Raw genomic sequence first — 21,826 nt, 5'->3', positions numbered from 1 at the left:
ATCTTCATTCAGCCCAAATATGCGTCTCAGTTAGCCAGTTGCCTGGGTAAGATGCAAATCCGGGTCCACCCTACTCCTGTCCAGAGGGGGGTGGTAATGCACCTGATGCATTTTAGCAACTGCCGAAAACACTGTAAGAAGAATAACTTCTGCACTTTAGCAGTTTGATTACAACAATAACACTTTACTAGCTAATCCATGAAGACAAACACATGGACGATGGGCGGGCTATGGCTCGTCTTCAGCGGCACTGACTGACACCACTTTGTCTCCCATGCAAATTATTCAGGTGACGGCTGATCAGGGATCAGGCAAATGCTACAACCCCTCATCATGCCCTTTGCATGACCACATGTATTGAAATTGCAGACCGCTGCAGCCATTTCAGCCAAATTTCAGAGTACCTGAGCTGCCATCATTACAAGGACCAGACAATTTCCAGGACGGCTGACAAACAGATAGATTTTTGGAGGAATAAAGATTATGAATGTGTCTTGGAGAGACGGATGGGTTTACACTTTGACATCCTAGAATGCATCTCAATCAGCTTTCAGTCCTGTTTTTAAATAGTTTTTTTTCTTTGTTGCATTTACACATGGCATTAGATGGCTTTCCAATCCACATAAAGTGACTAGGTGTAAATAGTGTCTCCAATTTTATGTTGACATGTTCTGGGTCACAAACATATTGTCTACAATCTGTGATAAAAATAAATTATGAATAAAAATGTCACAAAAGTTTAAACCCAATACTAAAAATGATCAAATAAAAGAATGTAAAATGGTAAAAATTATTCCTCTGCTTCTCTACCTCACGCTTTCCCTTTTTGACTTTGTATCACCATCCCAGCCTCTCTACCCCCCAGACTGGAGGGTTTTTTGTACCCAGGCAGATGGCTTCAAACACCAGGTATCCCCCATGGGAGCCTCACGAGGAGGTCCTGGACACTCCAGGCCTGCCTGAACTGCAGGGTGGGGCGTGTGCAAAAGAAGGGACCAAATAGATTTATACATTACTCAAATTCCAGCCTTAATGCACATGGTGGCTCAAAGCAAATGGAACACAGCGCGAGGGGGAGTGCTTGGGGGAGCGAGGGACAGCGAGTGGGCGAAGGAAAGAAGGGAAAAGGGAGAGGGGCAGATACCAGGAGAACAGATTTCTCAAAGATCTCATTCCATTTGTGTGATAAGAAAGGAAATAACGGCTTCAGATGAGGGAAATTGCAAAGGGACACGTATCACCTTCCTTTACATTGTGAGAGGCGGATCACAGGAAGCGCAGAGCAAAAGGAACGAGAGGCAGCTCTTGCGAGGATGTGAGGAGACGTCTCGAAATGTACTCGGCATAACCTGCCTCAGAAGTGTATTTGTATAAAATCCTATTGAACATGAACACGCTCGCACTTGAAGAGGAAAAAAATTAAAGTTCACATCAACACTTGTTTCCTCATTCTGAATCAATTTTATTTACCGGGTGCAGGAATATTTCGTGGTGACACAAACTGAGAGTTCATAGAGTTTCAAAGTGAATTCTGACATACATGCTGCAGAGCAAACAGGCCCCGAGGCAGAAGAAGTGTGGAGAAAGTCCGCCCCGCGACTGCAAGTTCACAGTCACAGGCTCGATCCCTCCAATCATCATGTGTGCTCATCATCAGGACCATATCAGAGGGTTTGCATATTTTTAGCCTGTTGCCTTGTGCTTTTCAGATTTGTTTTTCTTCCATGTAGAAAATGTTTTGGAATCAGTAAATACGCATATTAAAATCAGCATAACGTGTTCCAGTTAGATTCAGAGCATTCAGTCGACTGTATTATTTGTAAATGTTCAACGTATCCACATATGAAAAGTAATTTTATTTTTCATAAAATAGTAACAGTTTTCCTACAAATGTCCGGTAACACAGCGACCAGTGCGCAGGCCTGCAGTGTCCCTATGGTGTTTAGGCAACAAGACTACTTGGTTAGGTTTAGGAAAAGATTGTGGCTTTGGGTTAAAATAACTATGCCATACTTAAGTACGGAAGGTTACGGTCCTAGGGTTGTCTGCCTTTGTTTGTTTCCCGGCTGTGTGATTGTCTGTCCTGCTCTCATGAGTTTGCCCTGTATCTCGTCAGTCCTGCTTTCACCTGTCCCTTGTTATCTCCCTCCTTTTTATATGTATTGCCTCCATGCTGTCCCTTGTCTTGTCAGTTCATCTTTGTTGAACATTTTTTGATTGCTTGTCATCTGCCGTTTGATTAGAAGTATCTCCATTGAATCTGCCAGTCTCTGACTCTGCATTTGGGTCCTCCCTGCTTGTGCTGCTCCCTGCACCGTGACAGTTACATGACAAATAAGTTAGTGTTGACTTCTGGTTTCACACGGGACACTGCATCGCTAGATGTATGATAATTATCGTATTTGTAAGATAATTTTGCCCTCTGTACTATGTACGATTGATGATATCAAAAGTGCCATACTTAACATAATTAGACCATTTACAATTAGTCCTCGGTTTTAATCTGTGCCGTCTCATCTTAATTAATTTCCAGATGAATCCTACGTCTGCGTTTACGCATCTCTTCGTATATGAACTCCTTCCAGCCTTTGAATGCACCAGTAATTCCATTTAAATAGCTTATAAATAGTTTATGGCCTTAACTGTTTTCATGCAGAATATGAACAGGCTTCCAGTCATGCTATTGTGTAATTTAATTTTGATAGTAGGCTATTAAAAAAATTGTCAGACTGATGGCACTTATGGGCATATACCCCCTTTAACGTATCACGGCTATGTCAGCTTGTTTAAAACAAAAACAAAAAAAAATGAGTAGATCTGTAGGCGTGTGCAAAAAATGTTTAAATACGTGTTTTTGTAAAATTGCATACAATTCATTGTTACGACTCACCTACGATAATTCAACTCAAGATATGATCATTTTAAGCCTCTGGTATGATAGTTTAACCTTTCCCATTTGGCAACACTGACGGGACACAAACACTTCCTCCTGGTTGAAAGTCCACTCTTTATACTACATCACATGTCCTGGCTCACGATTACGTGGATTACCTAAGAATTGATTGCGTGGGTTATTTACGAATTATAGTGCATTACTTTTCATAGGTGTAGCTACGAACAGTGTACGAGACCAGCCTGCAAAGCCTATTGTAACTAGGTAATGCTGTTGTATGCAGCAACTGTTTTGAAAACTTTTCCAGGTAATGCAACCAAAAACTTACTTTTGAGAGTCAACACTGTGCACCTGAGCTATGTTGCCAGAAAAGAAAGAAAAAAAATGAATGCTGCAAAAAAGGATGAAGTGGACTTGGTAGTTTCTCGATTTAACCGAATCTCCGACCGAACTGTTGGCAGTCGGGTTGCATTGTGGGTAATGTAGGTGCCAGGTTTTTGACAAGCTAGAAAAATGCACAGAATAATAAAAGAAGAGATGATCTCTGGTTCTGCCGCATCAATTTTTTTATACTTTTCATTTTTAAACAGTCCATCGCGTGTCTGACAATGTCATAGAAGTATAATGTTAAATATGTGCTTCCTCTTCAGTTCAGCAAAGAGGTGAAGATCTCAGTCCTATTGTTTGTGGAACACTGTCATGTCTTCATTGTATCACACATCACAGGTTATGGGTAAGTGTTAAGTTTTCTGCAGAATAGACTCATCTGTGTTTGAGAAATATTACATGATAAATTCCCGACGTGTCTTTCAGCCTGAATGTAACCCCATATGACACAGAAAAAGACACTCTATATTTGTGAGGAAGCACGCAGTGGTGATAAATTTCACTCTTCGCCTTGCCTTCACTGTTTGAACAATTGCTCCCTCTATAAAAGTTAGGCCAGCCAATTGCCTCACATAGATTTGTCTCTTCTAGCTCTCGCCTCCACCCCGGTGCCTCGGCGCTCGTTTCACAGCCACAGCTGTGCAAAAGCGAATTTATTATCAGCCTTAGTATTTCTGACAGGCTATCCGGCAGACGCTCGGGGTCCTTGAAGTGCAGAAAGGCCTTCCCATCGCTGCGCTCCCCTGCCTCCCAGCAGGTCTGCGAAGTGAATTTACTGCCACTGTCGAAACTTCTGTCAGTTCTCAAAGGGAGAGAGAGGAGACAGAGAAAGAGAGCGAGAGAGCAATATGGGACTTTTTTTTTTTTTTTTCTTCCACAGATGCCCGGACATGCAGTCTCTCCAACCCAGAGGGCCTTTGAAATCAGCTCGCTCGTTAATAGTTGTCTCATGGAGGCTCGGAGAGAGGAACGCTTGACAGAGTCTGAATGGAGACACCAAAGCTCAGTTTTGTCAAGCACTGAAATTCTCATTTTCACCTTCTTACTGTAGCATAAAGAAACCGTTTCCTGCTGCATTTCTTTGCCAATGCCCCCCCCCCCAATCTTCCCCTTTTTTTTTTGTTGCAAATTCAAGTCAAGTCATGAGCGAGTTACTGAGCATATCTTCAGCCGCTTATGAGAAACACAGTCTAGTGCACTGCAAATTAAATGTCCTGTGTTTGACTTATAGTGCAGTGTTTAGAAGGCTTATTATTTTTCTGTTCCAAGTATGTTAATGTGTATTGTGTCTTGGATTTCATTTGGTTATTGTAAACTGAATTTCCCGATGGAATAACTGGTGGTACATTTGTTTATAATAACGTTGTGTTCGAGAAAAGATACATAAGTAAGAATTTGTTCATGATGTGCCTTTGCTCACGATACAGAAGATCTTTTATTGTGTTCCTTTCGGTCAATCCACTGAATTACATTTCAATTAATTCATCGTTTGTCTGAAATAATAGTGAAAGATGCCCAGCACAGTCTCCCGTAAGCCCAAGGTAACATCTTTAACGTTCTCATTTTGTCCGACTAACAGTACAAACCCAAAGATTCAATTTAAGACGCAGAAAATGATTGCATTTGTTAAGGTGGAACCAGGAAATGTTTGAAACAATTCTTTATCAAAACTGTAGCCCATTCATAATCATTTTCATCTACCTGATAACATATCTTTAGTCCTTCATGTGTCTCAGTCCTAACTCCCCATGCACAGACCAGCAGGTAGGCCTTTATAATGAATCCCCTCAGCCAGTGCTGCTCTGCTCTGCTCTGGGGCGTCCTGGAGGACAGGACACACTGGGGTGAAAACAACCCCTGTACTTTAAAAACAACTCAGAATGTGAAGCCATTCATCCCTGAGCTTGCCCTCTCCCAGCCGCATACCTTCACGTCCCGTCTCAAAGGCATCCAAACATAAAGGCGGAGACAGAGAGACGGGGCAGCACTAAAAGAAGGGCCCCTAAGCAGCCTCCCCTTTCACACAGGCCAATATAAAACCACCAGGTTCCCGGTCTAAGGGGAAAAGATAAATAAATACCCTCTCCACCTCCTCACCTCAGCCCTGATTGTGTTCCTATTGCTCATTATCTACACAATCATCCCAGGGTGGCGGCATTATTTTGTTTGATCTGTGAACCTTGCGATTTAAAACTCACAAACAAAGGCTCTGTGTGAATAACTTTACCAACTTTATTTTAGGCCTTTTAGGGGCATATATGCAAATATACATTACATATATTGTTCTCACTACATTTGTGTTCCACTGCTGTGTGCTATGTTTTCTGCTGCTTTAAGGTGCAGTCATGAAATTGGCTGTGTTAGAGGCTTTATGACGTAGTGACTACTCGCATGGCTTGTTGGTGTACTAGCCTTGAGAGTACAAACTTTGCTGTGGATCCATCCAAATGGTTTTCGTCTCTATAGCTAATTTCCCTGTTCATGACAACTGTACGGTGGGGTGAAATTGTATATAACTCACCTGTTTAACTTATATTATGTTATAATTAAGGGCGTGACATTAGGTCGCTAGCTGCCTGCTCTGCTGCGTCACCCAGGCCCGCCTCAGCTCCTCCGACAATCCACCTCTTTGCCCATTTTTGGTTTAGCCGGGAGTTATGGGTCTTTTCACACAGAACACAGCAACGCCCCCACTGCGCTCTGAAACCCATTATTTCTAATGACTTGCGCGGCGTAACAGTGGCTTTTCGTTGCGCCGAGCAAAGTGCGAGCGCACTGCGATGTGCGCTGAACTAGGGCTGTCACAATAACAATTTTTCTCAATACGATTCTCATGGCAAAAAATATCACGATAACGATATCATCATGATATCATTAAAAAAAATAACGTAATCACTTAAAATACATCTTTAACTTTTTGTTTTCTTTACAAAACATCGGATACCAGTGTATTTCACATGTCAGTGAGTGTGTCTTAACTGAATAAACTAATAGAATATAATAAATAGGCTGAGCTGACCTGCTCCTTTTTCTTTCCTTGATGATTTCTCATGTTTCTTGGATGCTGCTGCCTGACCACAAGAAAAGTACCAGCTGTCACTGTCTGGTTGAACAGACCTCAATTAAGTTAACCAACTTTACTTAGCACATAAATTAGCTAGTTAGTTAACATAGTCATTCACTATGACCGGCGGGTCCCAGCTAGCCAACGTCGCCAAATTCGCCCACTTTGAGCTTCACATCGGTTCTTCAGAAACCTATGGGCGACGACATCACAGACGCTACGTCCATATGTTATACAGTCTATGGCTGCCGCCGATCAAATGTCCATGAGGAACAGCAGCTGCATGTACATATTTGATAAAGCAAATATGAACAAGGTGCAATGTAAAAAGAGCAAATTTTTCTTCTTAACTACTAGTATCATTTTTATTTTTGGATAAACTCCAGCCATATAAATGTTCAAACCTATGTACAAACTGTCACAAAGTGCTACTCCATACTGGTCCTTTTCACATGTAACCTGTCAAAATGACAAGTTAACTCTTCCTCCACAGGGAGAGAAAACATTACTTAATGTGATTAACATGAATGTCTCCATCTCTGCTTGATGATTCACTCTTATCCTTCTGTTAAACTCATTCTAAACTATTCCGATTATGTGTCCTTTAAATATTTGCAGGATAACACAGTGTGTTGGGGATGGGGATGGGGATGGGGCTGGGGGTGATGCTTTAAGGTGACCTTTAGAACTCCACTACCACAACACCCAGAGCCCATTCACTCTCAATAACACTCCACCAACCTCGTTCACAATGTCAAGGCCGGCAATAAAACTCTTGATATTAAAAGCTTGGACAAAGGCGACTTTATGGGGTTACAATTTATGGTTGTTTTTAAAGTGAGCTCCCAGACACTGTTGTTTGCTCGTGAAGAGCGGGAGCTTTCATCACTTGAAGTGAAAAAAACAAAACATTTGTCATTTCAGTGAGTATTTTATTTGTAGTCCGAGGGGGGAAAACGCATATAGCTGGGAGACAGTGATAAAATATTTGGATTTAGAAACAATGTTTGGCATAAATTCATAAATATAAATTTGAATATAAAATACATTTTGGGGCATTTTGTTGGTGCTGTTAAAGTGCATTAAATAAAAGTGAAATTCTTGATCACTAATGAAATTAGATTCATTGCCAGTAAGCGTTCCTAACCAACACACTGTAGTCTCACATCGACAGTTTGCTGAGTAGTTACTGGTTTGGAGAAGTGAAAGGCAGACATCTGCAGGCATGTAGACTGCAGAAAATTAAGTGTAATGCAGAAATATGAGGTTTAAAGTGTGGCATCCTCTCTCGTCTCCTCTGTCTTCAAAATACATTTAACAGCTATTTTACCATATTTTTCCAGTGTCGACTGACTCGCTGTTTTTGGCCATGCTTCTCTGCGCTAATTTCACCAACAGATGTTAAATTGCAGCTACGTAGAGGAGGAAATGTGAGAGAAATACTGTTCTGTCATAACTGTGAAACAGGAGGTGAGAATACTGCAGCCAGCGTCGAGGTCCTGCTTCATATTTCATGCCTCCTACTGTGCTAATGCTGCACTTTTCCTCCGTGGAACATGAGCAAGTGTTTTAACAATTTACATTTTTCTTTTTTCTTCTCAAGTTTACTCTTATTTTGAGCAGGGGCTAACAAGGAACGGTGAAGGTGACTCAAATGAATTATTTCAGTTTTGTGCACAAATGGGATTCAAGTATACATAAAGAAAAAAAAAATATTGTGTGTAATTTATTTGCAATTTTTGGAGACACATTTTGTCTCAATTCTAAAAGGTTATGTAACCTGCGTTATGTAAACTGCACACTCGCTTAGGACAAGAGGAGAAGATTGAATGCTGGGCAATTATGAAGCTTCCATTTGTTGCATTTTATCCTAGATTGTGTCTATAATGCAAAAAGCACATGCTTTTGATAATATAGCTTAAACACATCAACCTAAAGGACTTTACATGTGAGGTAACATGCAATGTCAAATTGTGCACAATGTTTCCAGTCAAACAGTAGGACTTGTGTGACTACGGTTGCTCTACGTCAGCACCATCAGGTTGGAAAGAAATGATTCAATAATTGTTGGAGTATTTCCTCTGTTAGTTCTCTGTTTGTTTCAAAGAAACAAACAGAGAACTAACAGAGCAACACCATACAGGTGTTTTCAGTTATCCTGGCTGATTAGACCTCTGCTCAGGTTGAAGTTACTTGAGGTCATTAAAGACGGAAGAAAGGCAGAAGAAAATAATAATCTAATGATAAACATTTTTGTTTAGTTTTCAAGAACTGCAGTTTACTATGTGATTAGTCTAATAAATAAAAAGTTTAAAATATAAACAATACAGGGGAAAAAAATCACAAAAGTGGTCCTGTCATGTTCCCATGCTCAGAAAAGGCATTAACATTAGACCCTATGAAAGTCATCCAAGCTTTGGGGGCTTCCTTTATTGTGATGCACTTACATATACTGTAACAGTTTCAATAGAATTGCCTCCAGCGTGTTCAGAACTCAAATACTAACAACATTACTCCATGTTTAGCCTCATTAAACTGACTCCCAGTCATTCATTTTATATACATTATTCATATAATTTTCTTATTTTTTGCGAAACCAATAAATAAATGGCAGTTTTTGAAGTGATCTAAAGGTCTATAGCACGCACAGCCGTGATCCTCCCACACAGGTGTTTCCGTTAACGGGGCCTGATCAGACCTTCCTCAGGACCGTGTGGGTGTACAGACTTGAATGGCATCAGTATTTACTTACTAGTTCTTACCATTTTAACACAAATTCAAGTCATGTTTCATGTTAGCTGCAGAAACGTCACTTTATGACACAAAGAAAGTCATCCAAACCTTTGTTAGTTTCCTATTATTGTAATTCTTTTATTTTGTTTTACTCACATATCTATTTAATAAGCTTGCTCAAAACTCAAACACTACCCTGTCTGCTCATATTACTCTAGTTCCATTAAACTTTGGCAGTTTATTAATTAGTTTTAGAATAATTTTAAAAGATCTAAAATCAAATAATAAAGAAAAGTCTCTACACTGTCTGGAGGAAAGGTCTAATCGGGCAGCGTGAGTGAGAACACATGTGTGAGTGACACCACGGCTGTGTCAATTTGGGGAATGATTAGAATGCAACAAAAAAAGAAATCCAGTTTGTGCCTTTTTATTCAAGGATTGCTCCGGTTGGTGCGACCACCTCAAAGGTCTGACAGCTTAAACAAGCCACATTCATTCACCTAATGGAAACTCTGTATACACCCTGTGCACAAAAGTGCTTCATATGGCAAAGCTGAGGGAAAACAAACAAACAAACATGCAGTTCGGGGGGGGGGGGGGGGACTCGCACCGCGCAGACTACACCTTTACTTGCAGCCTGTCAAAGCTGTCGGTCTCCTCCCCTTGACCCGGACCCTCCCCAGGCCTTGCTGCTGGAACAAAGCCCCCACTGTGTGTGCCTGCTCTGGGGAGTCAGCCTGGGAGAACGCTGGGCCGCCTCCACCGCGGCTACGATTGAGGCCATTTGGGCAAGCTGAGGGAGGGTGGGGGGGGTTGGGCGGAATGACGGATGGGGTGTGTGTGGGAACCGTGCCCTGGCCCGCCTGTCCACTTGTGAAAAGGGCCAGTGCGCTGCCAATTTGCAATGCAGATCTCCCCTTGCAGGCTCACTTTGGGAAAAGGCGCATCAATGGCTGGCATAAAGCAGGCCTCTGCTGATGGCAAATGTCATTCTCATTTTGATTCTTGACCCCCTTCTTTTCCCCAAACTAGGCCTGCTCCTCCTCCCAAAAAAAAAAAAAAATACCCTCCCCCCTTATTGTGTGTTTCAACCTGCGCTCTCTTTCTGGATTGCCACATTAGATTCCAAGGAGAAAAAAATAAAACAAAGTTCAGAGCTCCCATTCACATCGGGGGCAGTAATTGTCATTCACATTGAGGTGGTGTGAAATACGTCAGGATAAGAATGAGAGAAAGGAGCATTGGGAATCCCTCCCCTCCCCCTCTGTTCGATGAGAAGCGAGCGTTGTTAACTATCGCGGTCATTATCGTTACACTCTAATTTGTCACTAAGCCATTTAACTCCGGGCAGCTAAATAAATAGATAAATAACAAAGCCAGGGCTGGCACTGCTGTAACTGGTGGCCGTGGCACTGAGGAGGGGAAAGAAAAGGCCTTTCACATAACGTGTCCACTGAAACGCAAATAAGGACAAACTGGGAATGAGTGAAAGCTTAAAAGTTCCTCCTCCATGGAATTCCAAATCCTTTCAGGTTCTCAGAGACACAAAGAAATGGTCGCACATACAGATGAATAAATTGTTAAGTTTAGTGTCGGCCAGCTTGCACCTCCAGAAAAAAAAAGGTGCTGCAGGTTAAATCAAGCCAGAAGGAAAAAGACTAATTTCAAGACATTCACAATTGACCACATGATGCCATTTAGACATTTTTTTTAACAACTATGGTTTCCAGTATCTGAACGTCTTTTTTTTATTTCATGCAATGTCTGGCTTCAAATCTACAGAAATGTTGTCAGTAAAATGTGAGTAGCACTTCCTGAAGTTGCAGGCTATAGCAAAGAAATCAGACTCGTCGTCGTTGATGCTGAGGTGTATCTTCATACGTTCAAATCAAGTCGAAAGGAAATTAAATGTGTGTATTTTGTCAAAATTTAGTCAGGAGAGCCGAAACAAAAAGAGGTGGAAATAAGCTTTGAAAAAGTTCTGCTAATTGTAAATCCATACAATTACACAAATGACACTTTAACTTGATTAATGAATATCATCCAAAGTAATAATAGTATCTTTGCCATTTTGGGTCCACGTTCTCCCATTTAAACTTTTTACTGAAGGCTTGCTTGAATCCTCAAGATAACATGCGAGTATAGTGCAGCCATTTATACAAAACGATTGATCACTACAGTCAACTCTTACTTAGTTTTGGTCAGAGACTGATGCAGTGTGTCACGATGCCTGTTTTGACTGCAGAGGGAGCAAAATCTGGGACACCACAGAGCGTGAAGTCTTGTTTCTTAAGCCCCTTTCCCACTGGACAAAAAAAACACTAACACCCACTAACATCTGGCTTTTGTCTTCAGTCGGAAAGGTTACATTCGGCATTCATTCCCAGGACAAATGACTCAGCAGTAGTCACAGGTATTTATCGGCTCTGATCGGCAGTGATGGAAACATGACACCCGGGTGGACACGCTAAGTTTTGCCCCTTTTCCAGAGCGATGATGCTTGTGACACACATTGAAGTGAATATATAATAAATAAAATCAACAGGGATTTGGACAATTCATTATAATTTATTAACATGCAAAACATACAATTGAAATGCTCTCCTCAAAGCCACCAGACTCCAGTCCAGTAATGTTACCGCTCTGATCATCAAAACACACACTTCATTCAAACAAAATAAAACTCATCAGAACCGTCTTTGTTAGTCTTTCCACTGTTCCAACAATCACCAACTCTGGTTGGAGAGTTTGAAAGAGAGACTGAAAAAGTAACAGATAATAAAAAAAGAAAAGAAGCAACCACTGTAACATTTCCACTGTTGCTAACCCTGCTTCCTGTGCTAGTGGGCACGTCAATGACGTTGAATGTAACACACCAGAAAAAGTCAATGCAACGGCACAGCATACTCGCAACAGCAAAGAGTCTGTTGTCTTAAGTGGGTTTTCCCATGTTTAAAAAAACTCCATATATGCAGTAATTTTGGTGGAAAGAAGGTATGAGTGATGCATGCTGCTGTGTCTTCTCACAAGGCCCAGTGTTGCCAGAATAATGGGAACATATTCACTATGTGCATGCAGACATAAGCAGAAAAAGTAGCAATGAAGTAGCAACCTACCACCACTATGGGGTCTACGTGTACTAATTCTTTGTACTTTGTAATGGCTGAACTGTTAATTGGACCTAAACTAAAAAAAAGATTTCTTTGCTTAATTATTTTAAGGTCTATGTCAACACTTTCTGTCATTGTTTCTCCAGAGTAGTTTTAATTTGAGCGTTCCAGTTAGCCCTGGAAACCAGAGTTTTCCCAAGGATCCATTACAGTGCATGGCCGCAGCCCAGTTTGTTTTCCTTTCAGAGTTTGGATGAATTCCTCGCTGAGCCCCCCCAGGATGAGGTCAACGTGCTACATAATCAATGAAAAACAAGATTTCTAGAGCAGTCACTGGGCCTTCGTGCTCACAGCGTAATCAGGAATTTGCTTATTGGCGTATTCCTCTGAGACGAGTGTGTGTACGTTTCAGCAGAAGGGGTCAGGAGTGGATCGGGATTCAGCCGACACAACCACGTCAGCTGCTCTGTTCACCCTGAACATTAGAAACCGGCCCAGCTTCTCTGCTGTCTGAAAGATCGGACGTGACGGGATGTTAAAAGTGACTTCATTTTATGAAAGAGATTGGATCTCTGATGGGCGACATGACTGATTTAAGTAATTTATTCCCTCTTTGCCTCAACTAGGTCAGAATGAGTTCATATCATAACATATCGTGAACAAATTGTTTAGCTGTTGCTTTGACCGTGAAATATCACCTCTTAGGTCAAGTAAATATACACAAAAAACTCAGTAAACTGTTTTTTATAGAACAGACATTATTATAACTTTTAGCTTAGTTTTAATGAGCTGAGAGAGGTTTGTTACCGAGCCGAAACTAAGCTTAATGTGCCTCATAGCTCCAAAAGCCACAAAAGACCTTTTTCATGATTCAGTAGCCGAAATAAAGTGTCTGTGAACTCTGCGAGAAGGCAGAAGGATCTATTTTCACCTCTTAGAAGTGCCATCATTTGGAAGGTGGAAGTACACGCTCTAAATCGCATCCCGGTGAGCTGTGTCGCGGCTCGAGTGTCATCACCGCCAACAACCCAGCATGGCTCTTCAAAACTCCCCTCGCTGCCTCCTGTTACAGCCGCCGCTCGGCACCATTTGGCTTCCGCATCATCATATTCTTTTCAAGTGTTTGTATTTGGCTCAGTTTGTCTAGGTTACACTTTGGGTGCTTTGAAGCACTTAGGGAATAAGATGAATATGTTTTTCCCCCCTCATCATTTGGCATCTTTGGCAAGAGTGAAAATATGGTAAGTATGCAGGATGTCAATAATTTAGTAGACCCCTCGCTAAGAGCTTTAGCTTCGAGCTATCATCCGGACGCGTCTCGTGTTTTGATCGGAACCTTTTTTTTGTAATTGCTCCCGAATCGCAACTTATTCTTCTTCACTGAAGTTTTGCCTTCACGGTCCTGTCAGAAAAATGCACTCTCATTTTTATCTCATGGAAATACGTGTGTGGTATTAGAGAAACCAGATTATTGAGATATTGACCGCAGCTAATTTGTGAGTTGCGACCATGTCAAAAATGCTTAGAGAGTAAATAACTCTGAACCACAGATAGTAAACTCTAAGTTCCATCTTACAGTTACACTACTGTCTGAGCTGCTTAACTCAATTACTGCAACATATTTCTGCAATACCCCCCCACCCCGACCACTCCTGGATCATCCAGGGCTGGACATTTACTGACATGCATGTAATCTGGAACTTGTGCAAAGGGATCATGTGAGTGTTTGAATATGAGGTGGAACTAATTTAAATTGTGGCGAAGGGGGGAGAAGAGGAAGGTGGGGTGACGGGTGGAGATGACTTATTTCTTCTTTTTTTTTTTTAAAGGAAGTTGATCTTTGTTCCAGTGCGGAGTAATGGAACAAGGATGCAGTTGAGATGCTTTGGGAAAAGCAGCCTGAGCTGTGCTGTCAGGCTGTGGCGGAGGAGGGGGAGTAACATAATGGACCTATGTGACCTCTGTAATAGGCGCATCACTCCAGAGTCAGTAGGACACCAATAAAAGCATCAGTCACACACAGGAGGTCAAAGAGGAACCGCAACAGGACAGCTCAGTTTTTACCAGAGCAGACAGGCTGAGGAATGGCGATAAAGAAACGGACACTGATATCATTGTAATGGATAGTATGAGTTCCATATTCACCAAATTAAAAAAAGGTTAAAATAGACAAAAATGGTATTTACATGACTTCAGTTGACTCTATAGTAATTAAAAAAAAAAAAAAGTAATCCCCCATTTGTTAAAGGTTGACTGCAGACAGACATATACTGTATAACCATTATGATAAATGTATCATTGATGTGAGCCAGATTATGTCAGTAGCCAAGTGCAATGCTGTAATAGTGAAATATTTTCATTGAGCTGGAATGGCCACTATGAAAACCAACATCTTTTTTTTACAGTGATTGTATAATGACTTCTAAATATTTGTTTGCTTTGGTTCCAGATTCCAGTCAGCCCCGATGACTTTGTTTAAACATGGTAATTCGATGGTGCGTCCAAGCAAAAGTATAAACATGGTGAGTGACTGCTTTGAGTTAGTGCATGTGGACGTGCTGAATGTGAGCGAGCAACCACACAGCATGTTTTAGGAAGGACGTTCATATGGAGCTTTTGCCATAAAAGTTGCTGCCCAAGTTACATTTATGATAATTTCGCATCATCTGGTTGGCTTGGTTGGATCTGTTGGTCCCCAAACTGAACTTGTCCAAAGTTATCTCTCTTGTCCAAAGCATGACCTCAAGAACGGTGCAGGGCTCCAGTCAGAAGTGCAGGTCATATGAAATGAAGGAAAAGAATGAAAGACAATGATTTTTTTGATTTTTTTTTGAGTGTCAGAAACGTAAATCAATCCCTGGCCCAGTAAAATGTTTCAAAGAGAAATTATCATTTCTATTATTTTTTTGTGCTATTCATGACTCTTCGGCTGCTTTCACAAAATAAATTGATTTGGTTTGTTTTCTATTTAGTCTGGTTCGGTTTCACAGTCAACAAATTAAAGTGGAACAAATTTTAAAAAATGATTTACTTTGGGTCGTGTACGAAGGAGCGAATTGATCTTTTTCGTCTCGAGAGCTGCCACTTCTATGCAGGGATTTGCAGACTTAGAAATATTGCTGTCGAAGTTTTTTCACTTTGACTCGGCACTGACTTACTGTCTCCAATCCCTTCTCCTCCAGTTTGTCTCCAATGACTTTATAAACATCACTATTTTTGTGGACTTTATTTATCACATTCTGTATGTTCTCTTTAGCCCGGATGTCAAGCAAACATCGTATTTCTGCAGGAGTCCAGGTCAGTCCTCTCCCACTCATGTTAACCTGTCGTTTTACCTGTGTCCATCTTAAGAAATGCCCAGACAGGCAGCCTGTGATTTGGTTCACCTCATGCAATGGGGTCGGATTATGCTTTCACTGCAATCGAACCACTCCAGGGTTCACTTGGTCAAACGGTTCAAGACCACCTCTCGCAAGTGGCCTCGGACTGGTGTTTTTGGCCCGATTACTGCCAAACGATCCGCACCAGTGTTGGATTAAAACTGACTAAATGTTGGTTTGTGAAAGCGCCCTTACAAAATGCCACAAAATGTTTGTTTGGCATATTATGCTGCCAGTGAGCAACATTCACTCGAATGAACTGGGTGCCATGTTGGAGCGTGGTTTCCACTTCTCATAAAACAGCCGTGGCTATCAGTATCCATGGCTAGACTTTCTTTGTTTTCACTGTGTGGCCCATGGCCTCTGTAAACTGTGGCTGATTAGCCGACCAGGCAGTTGATGCATGGTTAAGGTACAGTCAGGCTAAGGCTGTTAGGGTTGGTTAAGGTTAGGGAAACATTGTGGTCATTGCAACTAAAACATAGGTCAAGGAGCAAATCCTCTTGGTCGAGGTTCAAGAAAGATCACATTTGTGGTTATATAATGAAACACTGTCTAGTTAGAGACAGGATGTGAACCTTGGACACCAGAGTTACAGCCGACCTATAGATCCATTCAGCACCATGACCTCCACATCCTTACACACCATTTCCTGCTTTGACACTAAAAGTACTGTAACCCGCTAATGCAGAATAGTTGCACATGAGCGTAATTCTTATGAGACAAGGTTGGAGCGGGGGGCTAGTTCGCGGGCACAGTTCTTCATGCCTGCGTGACTGGTGTGTATGGCGTGTCCCAGTGTTGGCTGTGTGTGTTCACAGGAAACGAGGAGTACCCCAGGGCTCCGTTCTCGGCCTGGCTCAGACTTCAGGAGGAGTGGTGGGGGGGGGAACTCTCCAAGTCTGGAAAAACAATTCCCAGAGACCTGCAAACAGCCAAAAGCAATACGGCCACAAGGAAACCTTGGCCTCTCTCCAATGCTAACAATTAAAATGAGCAATGTGTTAAAAACCATACAAGAGGTGGCAAAGACCCATTAATTTATGACAAGGTGCTCGGCTTTCAAGGGGGAGTGAGTGATATATCTTTAAACACGCACAATATATGACAAGTTATGAAACACAATGTGGGCCATGAATAGGTAACAGGAGGTACAGAGAACCCTGCAAATATCCCAACTCAGCAGTTTAGCTCACGGAAAACATCTTTGTTTGATTGCCTTTGTGTCGTATGATTTAAACCTCACGTCTTTCTTATGAAACTTTATTTTCCACAGGAAGAATAAGGTTATCAAAGCAACACATTGTCAACTGTGACACTCCAGCACGTCTTGAGAGTCTCAGAAGGAGTTGAATAATATTGATTGTGCTGAAGGGTTTTGATGAACAGTACTGCCTAACAAATGGACAAATGGCATCAAACAATGTCCATGCATGATGCATGAGGAGTAACAGGATGAGGATGAGTGTTTGAAGAATAAGGTAGGGAGGTCTACATCAAAATAAAATCATCTCCTGGGATTATTACATAACCTCAGCATGGTTCTGTCCAAATCACAGCTCAAATCAAAGAAAACAAGCTGTAGGTGGTTGTGGATGAAATGCAATGATTATTTTAGGAAACATAAAACCTCAATGCATTTTTTATTGTTGATATCAAACAATGTCACTGGAAATAATAGTGACAAATACCGTCAAGTCAGCAGTTCTGAGTTATTTCTAAGAGGAATGGAAACAAAGCTAAGCTTCAGAAGGATTTTCAAGTGACACAATATTCTTTTGACAAGTTAAAACCTTTACTTCCAGCCTTTGTGTTGCAACCTAGAAATATTTTATAATTTACATTTTATTGACCTGGAATAGATTTAAATTCTGTAAGAGAAATACATTCTAATCCAATTGTATTTCAATTTTGCAAATGTTATATATATTATCTGATTTATATTATTACCGAGTAGGCATAGTTCAGAGCGCTGTGATATTATCAGTCAGCGCAATGTTATTATCGCAAGGTCATAGGCTGTATTCGAAACCGCATACTATACTAGTAGTACGTACTGATTTGGCCAAAATGTAGTATGTAGTATGCAGTATGCAGTATGCGAACAAAAGCAAAATCTACAGTATGCCAAAAATACCTGGATGTCGTACTGATTTGGAAAAATACTCCAGTATGCATCATACCAGTCTATCTCACCTACTGTATCCCACAATGCAAAGCGCCGGAACCGCACAGGCTACGGGTACAATAACAGCAGCCAAAAGCTGCTTGTTTTTTTACGTTTTTCGTAGCTATTTCATCACTAAATTCACTTCTGAAAGCTTTTGAGGCGAGAAATCAACTGTGTAGATTATTAATATTGGCAGTTTTACGAAGTTAGATGGTGAATCGAACATTTGCTCCACTGTTGTCGGAGTTTAGAAGCTCCATAAAATGCTGTAACAGCCAGCTAGCGCCTGCCGGGGTCGCTGCCTCTCCAGCCGGGTAGCCACGCTCAGAGACCCCGCTATGAGCTGGCTGGAGCTCACTCCGGTCACGTAGACGAGAGGCTTTTATTTCCTTGTTGACGGATAGTTTGTTTAGATATCACAACACAGATGTCCATTATAAATGAACAGGAACCTGTGTTTATCTGCCTTTTTGGAGTTAAAAAGCTCCACAATCGCACGCGGGCGTAGCTCGCTGGAGAGCCGGCCAGTGACGCTCACAGAGCAGAGTGGCGAGGGAAGAGGAGAGGAAAGAGCAGCCTCTGACGGGGCAGAGAGATACCTGCTGAGACAACATGACCCTTTCTAACATTCCTCTAATATTTGTAGGGAGATCAGTCCACTGTTTGGTTTCTGTAACTGAAAAAGTAGTATGCAGTATGCGTTTTCGAATACAGCCATAGTTCAGAGTGTTATGATGTAATTAGTCAGCGCAGTAGAGTTCAGCGAACGTGCTTGTTTACGGATGTGGTGCAAGCGGTTCTGATTGCACCACATTGTAAAGATAACTTCAACAGAACTGGGAAGAATAAAAGTTCCAAAAACGAAGACTGAGTCATGTCTGTTTAAGGGTGCAACATTTGCAACCTATCTTACATCGGTAGCTAATTTCAAGTTGACTGCTGTCATTAAAATGATTGCTTCTGTGGTTCTCTCTGTAAATCACTTTGAAACATGTTTTTGATGATTAATAATACAGCCCAGTCGCACAGCAGTTCGGGAAATAGTCCCGAAATTGAATGTATCGATTTGTGTACATAGACACAAATTTAAAAAAGAAATTGTGATCGTCAGCATGAAATTAATTTGTATGTAATCCACATAATGTGAACCTGGCAGTATAAAGAGCAAAAATCACAGGACATTCGCCCAGGAGACCGGTGTCTGTGAAACCAGAAGTCAGAGTTGATTTATTTGTCACGTAACTTCTGTACTTAAGTTAAGCCAACTTCTGGAGTTATTTAAATTCAAACCGTGATCTTTTCCTAAACGGATTTTGAAAAGACTGGAGCGTAAATTGACACGTGCAATTGTCACGTGTTGCTGGACATTCGTAGGAAAACGCCCTAAAAATACTTGTTGTTGAAAGTCGTGCTGAGCGTCCTGAAAAAAAAGGGAAATTCGTGTCTATGTACACGAATCAAATAGATTAAATGTTGTGACTATTTCACCAACTGCCGTGAGACTGTGTTGTATAATACGTTATAATTATTAATTCGATTATTTAGGCTTTAAATTGTGACAAAATTCTTTGAGTTAGTATTTGTATAAATAAATATTGTACGTGCAGGAATATATACCATATTTGTCTGTGCACAAGCATTGCAGAAGTGCATTTTTCATGGTATGTCCCCTTCAACTTATACCTGAGTTGCTGTATTTATGCTTGTCGGTAATATGCTCAAAATGTCAATTCAAGTGTTGACCATCAAGTTTTAAACTTGTGCAGCTAAATTATTTGCCACAGTTTTCTTGCCTAAATGGTAAATAAGATGAAGCATCTCTAATACTAAAAAGCTTGAATGAACCAAGTCACCTTAGCACATCCTGTCTCGGAGAAATTGAAATAAAAAAAAACAAACTTGTCTTGTGACAGGCTGTTAAAAAAGTTGGCTGATAGACAACAAAAGCGGTGTCAATCAGTTGATGCAAAAGTGACTTCATGTGCCAGAATCATCACACCATCACCATCGCTCTACAGAAAAACCTCTTTTAACCCTGTGGCATGTCTGGTTGGGCTTTCTGAAACCTAGGTTTGAACCCAGCCAGCTTTCATAGGAGAAATATAATACTGTGGAAGATTTCTTTTTTTTTTTTACTTCACTTCATTTTGAAATCACATCACAATATAAAATATCTCTGTATAGTAACTCTGGTGATATAGCCATTTACCTTTACTTTACTCTACCTGATAGCACGTTGATGAACAAACATCATTTAATAATGGAAATATCATACATTTAATATTGGAATAAATACCAAAAATCGTATTGCACCGTAAAATGCAGATCCTCACATATTGAGCTCAGTCCTGTCATTGCTTTATATGTGAAACATGTAGAGCAATGTCTGTTTTTCACATGCGCTGGTGACTTTTAAATATGTTTTGAATAACTTGTAATATTTGTGTTTATCTAACTGCATTTTAGACTCAACCTGCACTGAAGTAAAATATCAGTGTAGTATTAGATCTTCTTGTCTTGGTATAGCATGTTGCACTCCATCCACCTGTGCAGACAGATTTTAGATCAATTCTGAACCTCACATTCAGGTGCACACACACATACACACACATTTTTGATGGTTTATTTGTATCCTCAGACACACACACACACACACACACACACACACACACACACATACACACACACACGAAGGAACATGCAACATCTGCCTGGCTCCCTAGGCAAGCAGCAGCCCAACCAGACATGCCCAATGAAATATGCATGACACGCTAGCATGTGATATGTCAAAAAAATAAAACACCATCTACTTCGCCTCATCCTCCAGCGGCTCAGCTGTTCATTCATTATACATGGCTACTCCATGCACCTCCACTTTGTGCATATTACTGTTTCTACCCATACCTACTGCGCCTGCCCTGCATGTACCACACACTGCTGTCCAGAAAATAGGCTTCATATACAGTAATACTCTGACATGTTATATAAATAAACACTGGGCTGTCTCTCCTCTACCTCAAAGATGCACAATACTGTATATAACTGAAATAACACTTCAACCTATAGACAGCTCATGAAAGCTTCTACATTTAGAATTGTAGATGTAGAAGCCAGTGTCGGGTCTGGCACACAGGAAGTCACCAGAGTGGCAGAGAAAGCTGTTTAGATTGGCGTCAGTACAAGTAAAAACTGTATTCACCAGGAAAAATTATCTTATCAAAATGAAAAAGAGTAAAGACGTTCAATGTTTTGAAATTTGATTGTGGAGACCGGTGGAACAGACCGTCCTCCCCCAAAAAACGGCCGTATAGAACATCTGTGCAAGCAGCTCATTGCGACCCATATTTGCGTTTATTGTTAGACCTCTAGTGGGCATAGTAATTATGTAGTAGTAATAGTAATTAATAGGTGACGTGGTATAAAGTCCACGTATAGGGAGGAGGTCGGGGTGCAACAAAGACATTCAACCAGGAGACCGCTGTTTGGGTCAACCTAGAGTTATTTTTTAAGTTAACTTACGTATTTGACTTACGTCATGTCAATCCTGTCGCCTACAAAATCCTTTACCATACAACTAAACTGTATTCTCAATTATGTTTCGAGGGAAAAGTATGTCCTCCCAGATTACAGCCAAAGTTTTAAACATTAAACATATGATTAACATTGTAAATTAAAACGAAACAAAACAAAAAACGCAATAAAACTGCTCGGTTAGGTTTAGTAAAAATATAATTAAATGGCTTAAAATGACTAGGTTTCTTACTTTATTTAAGCTACGGATGTAAATTAAAATAAGTAAACGTTGACAGGACACAAATAATGATCTCCTGGGTGGAAGTCCTGTGTTTTGTTTGACCCATCCCGACCTCCTCCATACGTGAACTTCCGCGGACTGTCATTAGAAACGTGTCTGTGCTCCATCAAAAACAAACATGATGTAGTTTTGTTGTATGGGAACGCAATTTGTAGGAGACGGGGCTGGTCATGTACATAACGTACTTAACTTACGTCACGTAACTTTAACCCTAGCCACGATCTTTTCCTAAACCTAACAAAGTATTTTTGTTTCAGTTAAAATCCTCAACGTTA

This window comes from Sebastes umbrosus, chromosome 12, assembly GCF_015220745.1.
Source record: "Sebastes umbrosus isolate fSebUmb1 chromosome 12, fSebUmb1.pri, whole genome shotgun sequence".
In the NCBI taxonomy this organism is placed as follows: domain Eukaryota; kingdom Metazoa; phylum Chordata; class Actinopteri; order Perciformes; family Sebastidae; genus Sebastes; species Sebastes umbrosus.
This window is presented reverse-complemented; position numbering follows the sequence as displayed.